This window comes from Nycticebus coucang, chromosome 17 (assembly GCF_027406575.1).
Source record: "Nycticebus coucang isolate mNycCou1 chromosome 17, mNycCou1.pri, whole genome shotgun sequence".
NCBI lineage: Eukaryota > Metazoa > Chordata > Mammalia > Primates > Lorisidae > Nycticebus > Nycticebus coucang.
In genome coordinates this window covers 24,684,613-24,691,734 of record NC_069796.1, presented here as the reverse complement: position 1 = coordinate 24,691,734, position 7,122 = coordinate 24,684,613, and the positions used below count along the sequence as shown (strand labels likewise).

The 7,122-nt window shown below is 44.2% G+C and overlaps 1 pseudogene across 1 annotated transcript; it reads right to left on the bottom strand.

The window, feature by feature from the left end:
* Positions 1-4,898: 4,898 nt before the first annotated feature.
* On the bottom strand, positions 4,899-6,697 carry LOC128568903 (heterogeneous nuclear ribonucleoprotein A3-like; annotated as a pseudogene). The gene is made up of 3 exons (XR_008375245.1): positions 6,257-6,697; position 6,198; positions 4,899-5,984 (listed from the first exon to the last, which is right to left on the bottom strand). The product of XR_008375245.1 is annotated as a heterogeneous nuclear ribonucleoprotein A3-like (transcript).
* Positions 6,698-7,122: the final 425 nt, after the last annotated feature.

The window sequence follows — 7,122 nt, the reverse complement described above, 5'->3', positions numbered from 1 at the left end:
TGGTGGATGGGGGTTTCAAAGGATGGAAAGGTGGGGGGATTGGCCCATTCATCTTTCTTAGCTGAGACATCCATGGAGAAGGGTAGGGGGTTGGCCTATCCATCTTTCCAGGGTAGGACATCCATTGATAGGGTGAGGGTTGATCCATTTAGGTGGGTTCACTCTATTTGGGCAGTGTTCCTACATTAGACTCTATCAGAGGGACTAAAAATAAAGGACCCCCTGCCAGCTTTATAGTTTAGGAGAGACCACAGCCTCACTTTCCACACCCCCTGAGACCTCACTTTTGGGTTTCTACCCCAGTTGTCTTTGTCCACATGAAGTCACCTCCCATAATACAGAGCAGGTTATAAAGGTGCATGCTCCCTTCAGCATGGCAGACCTAGAAACTTGTACAGAGAAAGTAGGGAATTTTTCAGTGGATCCCGGGAAATTTATAGAGGAATTTCAGCATTTGGCTAACATTTTGGTTTTAACTTGGAAGAATGTAATGATTTTATTATCTTGTACCGTAAATGAAAAATGGTGTATAATATCTGCATGACACAGGGCAGATACTACTAAACATACTAACTAGAATTTGGCTGATGGGGCGAATGGGGTTCCTACCCAAGGCCCTGGGTATAACTATAAACCTGGGCAAGCAGGGAAGGTGGCAGAGTAGCCAGGGATTAACATGCAGAACTGCCTTACAGAAAGCATAAGGTAGGTACATAAAGTTGATAAACTTTTCCAAGTTAGCTGAGCTGACTCTGATATAAGGGTGAAAATCCAGCCTCCTATAGGGGAAGAGTAGTGGAAGCTGGCCAGGCGTGGTGGTTCACGCTTATAATCATAGCACTCTGGGAGGCCAAGGTGAGTGAATTGCCTGAACTTAGAAGTTCGAGACCAAGGTGAGCAAGGGTGAGACCCTGTCTCTAAAAATGGGTTGGCACTGTGGCAGGCATCTGTAGTCCCAGCTACTCAGGAGGCTGAGGCAAGAGGATCACTGGAGCCCAAGAATTTTAGGTTGCTGTGAACTACGATGCCCCAGCACTCTACCAAGAGTGACAAAGTGAGACTGTCTAAAAACAAAAAGAACAAAACAAAACTAGTAGAAGCTATCCAAAAGCATACCAACTTGGACCCTGATTAAGCAGACAGAGAATTGTACTTAAAACCACTTTATTGGCGGCTCTTATAGCTCGATGGGTAGGACACAGGACACATACAACAAGGCTGGTGGGTTCAAACCTGGCCTGGGCCAGCTGAAATAACAATGACAACTGCAACAACAACAACAGAAAACAGCCACGAGTTGTGATGGGCGCCTGTAGTCCCAGCTACTGGGGAGGCTGAGGCAAAAGAATCCCTTAAGCTCAAGAGTTGGAGGTTGCTGTGAGCTGTGGTGCCATGGTACTCTACCTAGGGCAACAGCTTGAGACTGTCTCAAAAAAAAAAAAAAAAAAAAAAAAAAATTAACAAAAAACATTTTATCAATCAGCCCCTGATTGCTGCAGGAAACTCCAGTGTAAGGCACTGGTACCCCAAAGTGACTCAAACAAGCTACTGAACTAGGCCACCTCAGCGTTCAACAACTGCGACCTGGAGGAAGCAAGTAAAGAAAGCCAAAAGGTTAATTAGGAGCTGTTATTACAGCCAATCCCCATGGTCCAGTACAAGGCAAGCATGGGAGACGACTGTCCTTTGGTAGCGGTGTGAAGTCTGGCTAGACATGTTTCAACTGTGACAAACTGAGCTATCTGAGGCAAGAGCATCACCAGAGAAAGGGCCTAACATGGATGGCAGAGGAGGTAGGGTGTTGCCCCATCCCACCTGCTTCCACTGTGGTGCCCTAGGACACGGTATTTAATTGTTGCAAGCAGCAGCCAAGGAGATGGTGAATGAATACCTACCTTTGGATTTATGGGGTCCAGGCTCTTCAACAGCTTCTGCTACTAAAGCAAAACGAGGAACTGTGGTTCACAGTAGATGTCACCTGTAAGCTTGTCAAATGCTTATTGGACATGGGAACATTGTCAGTTTTGAAAGCGTTTGGCAGTTACCTGTCCCCCTCTTCTTGCTCAGTTGTTGGCATCGATGGGCTACACATTCACAGATATTTAACTTCTCTTTTGAGTTATAGTTGGGAAGGACTTTTAATTTGCCAATTTTTGATTATTCCTCAATTACTAGCACCCTTGCTGGGAAGAGATTTCTTATTTAAGTTAGGAACTGTATTAACCTTCTTTGCAAAGGATTTTGTTATGAATGAAGGCAGAGAATCAGAGTGTAAATGATGTGCCACCTAAGATAGTAGATGCAAATCCTGAAGTGTGGGCAGATGGGGTACCTCCAGGGCAAGAAATGTGAAACCTGTGAAAATCTGTGTCAGGCCTTGGATGGGATACCCCAAGAGGGCACAGTGTCAGCTCTCCCTCCAGAGTATTAGGGGTCAAGCTCTGTTTATACCACAAAAGAATACTAGAATGCTAGTGGAGTGTTCTTTTTCCTTATAACTCCCCCATTCTGGCTGCACAAAAGTCAAATGGGAAATGGAGATTGGTCTAAGGACAATAAGTGGTGCCTTTGCATCCAGTGGTCCCCAAGTCTTACATGCTAATATCTGATTCCTGCTGAAGCCCATTATTACTCAGCTTTAGATTCGAAAGATGCCTTCTTTACTCTTCCTTCACACCTGGAGTCTCAGCCACTTTTTGCCTTTGAATCGAAAGACCCTGCCCCTGGGCATTCCACTCAATGTGGACTGTACTCCCCCAGGGATTCTGAGATAGTCCTGGAATTTTGGAGAATGCTAAACACACCTTCTCAGAGCTGAACTTGGCTCCTTCAAGTGCTCTTATTCAGTATGTAGATGACTTACTAGTCAGTAACATTTTCTATAAATCTTCAGTAGACAGATAGTAAATTTCCTTAAGAAGGAAGTATTTAAGTAAAAGGCTAAATTATGCAAACCTGAAGTCACTTACTGTGGGCTTTGTTTTTTCCCTGGGTGAGAGGAGGCTCTCACATCAGAGTCAAGACAAGTTCCTCTCTGGCCCCTCTAAAAGAAAACAAATCAGGGAGTTCTTGGGAATGACAGGGTACTATTGAATATGCATTCCCTGATATGGAGAACTGGCTAAGCCTCTGTATGAGATTTTAAAGGGGGAAGAGATGGAGGAGCTAACATGGGTTAGGAACAAGAAAAAACCTTCCAAACCTTGAAACAGGCTCTATTAAATGCACATGCATTGGGAAAACCCAATTTAAAGGAACCTTTCTATCTCCTTTCATTTGGCCTACAATTATGATCTTTTTTTTTTTTTTTTTTTGATGTTTTGACCCTGCCTGCTCAACCTTGTTGAGTTTGTATCTTCCAGGCTGTAACGGTCCATATTAAAATGGTACTGCAGTGATTCTAGCAAATACTGATGGAATCTGTTGACCAAGTGGCCAGAAACTTCCCACTCCCTGAAACCCCTTTAGAGTAGGGAACCTGAGGTCCCTGATAGGTAGGCCAATGCCCCTCTTTGACAACAGGAAGTAGCCAAGAGCGGTCATCGTCCATTTTCCCCTTGAAGATTTCAGGACCGTATCTCCTCAGGGGGGAAATGAGAAGGGGCACTAAGAGGGGCTTCAAGAGAGTTGGAAGGAAAGCCTGGCCTGTTGAACAAGGAAGTCTGGAGGGACCAGAGGAACATTCACCACTCAGCAGTATTTGCCAAAAAAGGGAAAAGAATGTGAGTTTGAGGTAACCTAGGTAATCAATGACCAATAGAAAAAAAATCAATGACCAATAGAAAAGGGTAATAATGGCTGGAGGTGCAGAGAGGCCAATGAAGGAGCTGCAACCAATTCTAAACAAAGAGAAAAGGGATATCCGGCACTGCCTTTGTGTCTGTCTTTCACCTCTGACTCATTTCCAACTCTTTGGAAGTGCTCTAAACTTTCTCTTTGTTCTTAAATTTTCCCTTTGTTATATTGAGGAAAAAGAAACAAGGTACCCTCTGAAGTGCTTTGAGGGTTAGATGTCTGTGGGGATTCCATGTGCGTTCCCTTCCTGGTGTAATGCCTCTGTACAATCTCTAGGCAGATACCTACGTTAGACCTGAGGCCTGTATGTGTCAGGAGGTTCTCCAATAGCCATAACTGTAGACAACTGTTTTGCAGTGTGAAGTCCCTGGGGTTTCTCTCTGCATCCAGGAGCTTCTCCCAACTCTCAGCCAGTTCCCTGGCCAGGCAAGCTTCTTTAAACCCTATCGTTACTTACTTTTGGTGGTTCCCATCACTTCTATGGTGAAGCCTAGTGTCCTCTCCTTGATCTGTTTGAAATGTCAGTGTTGAGTTACTCTTTTGATTCCTCTCTGTGGGGAAAAGACACACTACCAGCATCTATCTCATTGGCCATCTTGATCTCCCTAACTATGTCACATAGGTTTTGGTGTGTTATTGTTTTTCATTTTCATCTGTTTTAAGAAATTTTTTGAGCTGGGCATGGTGGCTCACACCTGTAATTCTAGCACTCTAGGAGGCTGAATTGGATGGATTGCTTGAGCTCAGGAGTTTGAGACCAGCCTGAGCAAGAGTGAGACACCATCTCTACTAAAACTAGAAAAATTAGCTGGGCATGGTGGTGAATGCCATTAGGCCCGGCTACTGGAGATGCCGAGGCAACAGGATCACTTGAGCCCGAGACTTTGAGGTTTCTGTGAGCTATAATAGTGCCATGGCACTTTACCTGGGGTGACAGAGTGAGACTCTGAAAAACAAAAGCAAAAAACCCAAAAAACAAAACAAACAAAAACAATTTAATTTTGTTGTTTACCTAGTGGTTGTTTAGGAGCATGCCATGTATTGGTACTGTTTCCAAAGTTCCTCTTACTATTTTTATTTTTATTTATATTTATTTATTTATTTTGAAAAGTTAAAAATTCCTTAATTTTTTATTCCTGGTACCACTACCACAATTTACAGGGCAATATACCTGATGTAATGAAAAGAAAGAGAAAAAGACAAAGCTACAACAGATAAAAGACCTCAGGAATGTACATCTAATTGACACTACATTGCATTAATCAATAGCTGCACTTTTTGCAAACTGTGGCTATGACAGTCCTGAACAAGAAGGGTTTCCTGTTTAAGCTGCAGTAACTTTTCTGACTATGGATCATCGTTTCTTCTGTGGTAGATTTTTACAGTTCCTCTAATGCATTTGGGACGACTGTCTCAAAGTAACCTGCAGCTTTCCTGACAACTCCTCGCTCTCTCTCCTGCTAAGAACTGTAGCCCTTTTATGTTGTTTTTAAAACCTTCTGCTACCATATCCACCACTTCCACCACCAGATCCATAACCACCACCATATGGACTGCCCGAGCTTCTTCCACCAAAACTGCCCCCTTTCATGGATCCATAATTTGATTGCTGTTGTCCACTATAATTTTCAAAATCATTATAGTTCCCACCACCACCATAGTTAGCACCTCCAAAATTTCCTCCTTCACTGTAACCATCGTATCCTCCTCCACCACCATATCCGCCACCTTGGTTTCCATATCCTGGTCCACCACCACCATAGCGCCTTCTACTGTAACCAGGACCACTGCCACAGTTCCCACAGTCCCCACAGTCACCCTCCAAATCCAATGTATCCACCATCACCTCCTCCATAACTACCTCTGCTGCCACCACCTCCACCACCATATCCTCCTCTTCCACCAAAGTTTCCACCACGGCCAAAATTACCTCCACCACCTCCAAAGTTTCCTCCCCGACCCATAAAGTTGCCAGATCCACCTCCACGACCTGTTTGTGATCCAGCGGACTGCATCTCTTGTTTAGAAAGGGCCTTTCTCACTTCACAATTATGCCCATTAATAGTGTGGTATTTCTGAACAACAATTTTATCGACAGTATCATGATCATCAAAAGTTACAAAAGCAAATCCTCTCTTTTTTCCACTCTGCCTGTCTTCCATAACTTCTATGGTTTCAATCTTGCCATACTTTTCTTTTTTTTTTTTTTGTAGAGACAGAGTCTCACTTTATGGCCCTCGGTAGAGTGCCATGGCCTCACACAGCTCACAGCAACCTCCAATTCCTGGGCTTAAGCGATTCTCCTGCCTCAGCCTCCCAAGTAGCTGGGACCACAGGCGCCCGCCACAACGCCCGGCTATTTTTTGGTTGCAGTTCGGCGGGGCCGGGTTTGAACCCGCCACCCTCGGTATATGAGGCTGGCGCCCTACCAACTGAGCCACAGGCGCCGCCCTTGCCATACTTTTCAAAGTAGTCTCTCAAATTATATTCTTCTGTATCTTTTTTAATACCACCAACAAAAATTTTCTTCACTGTGAGATGGGCCCCAGGCTTTACAGAATCCTCTCTAGAAACAGCTCTCTTTGGTTCCACAACACGCCCATCAACCTTGTGTGGTGGAGCACACCTTGCTGCATCCACCTCTTCCACACAAGAGTAAGTCACTAAACCAAAGCCCCTGGGACGTTTTGTTTGGGGATCTCTCATTACCACACAATCTGTGAGTGTGCCCCATTTCTCAGAATGTTCTCTTAAACTATCATCTGTAGTTTCAAAGCTCAGACCACCAATAAACAGTTTTCTCAACTGCTCTGCTTCCTTTGGATCATGGCCCTCCCTGCCCCCCGGCGGCGGCGGCGACAGAGTCCGGCTGGGGGCGACCGGGCGGCGGTTTTACCTCCATTTTGAGACCGGACTCGCCTCTTCCAACTCGAGTTCAATATCCCTCTTACTATTTTTAGTTTTATTTTACTGTAATGCAGTGGTTCTCAACCTTCCTAATGCCGTGGCCCTTTAATACAATTCCTGTGGGTTGCAACCTACAGGTTGAGAACTACTGCTGTAATATGAAAAGATACTTGACAGGATTTTGATTTTTTAAAAATTTGTAGATTTAACATTCTCTATTCTGGAGAGTATTCCATATGCTGATGAGAAAAATGAGTGTTCTTGAGCAGTTAAGTAAAATCTGCAAATGACTGTTGGGTCCATTCGTTCTAAAGTACCATTTAAACCCAACGTTTCTTTTACTTTTCTATCAAGCTATGTCCAGTGCATAGAGCAGGGTGCTGAAATTCTTAGATATTACTGTATTGGCATTTATCTCTT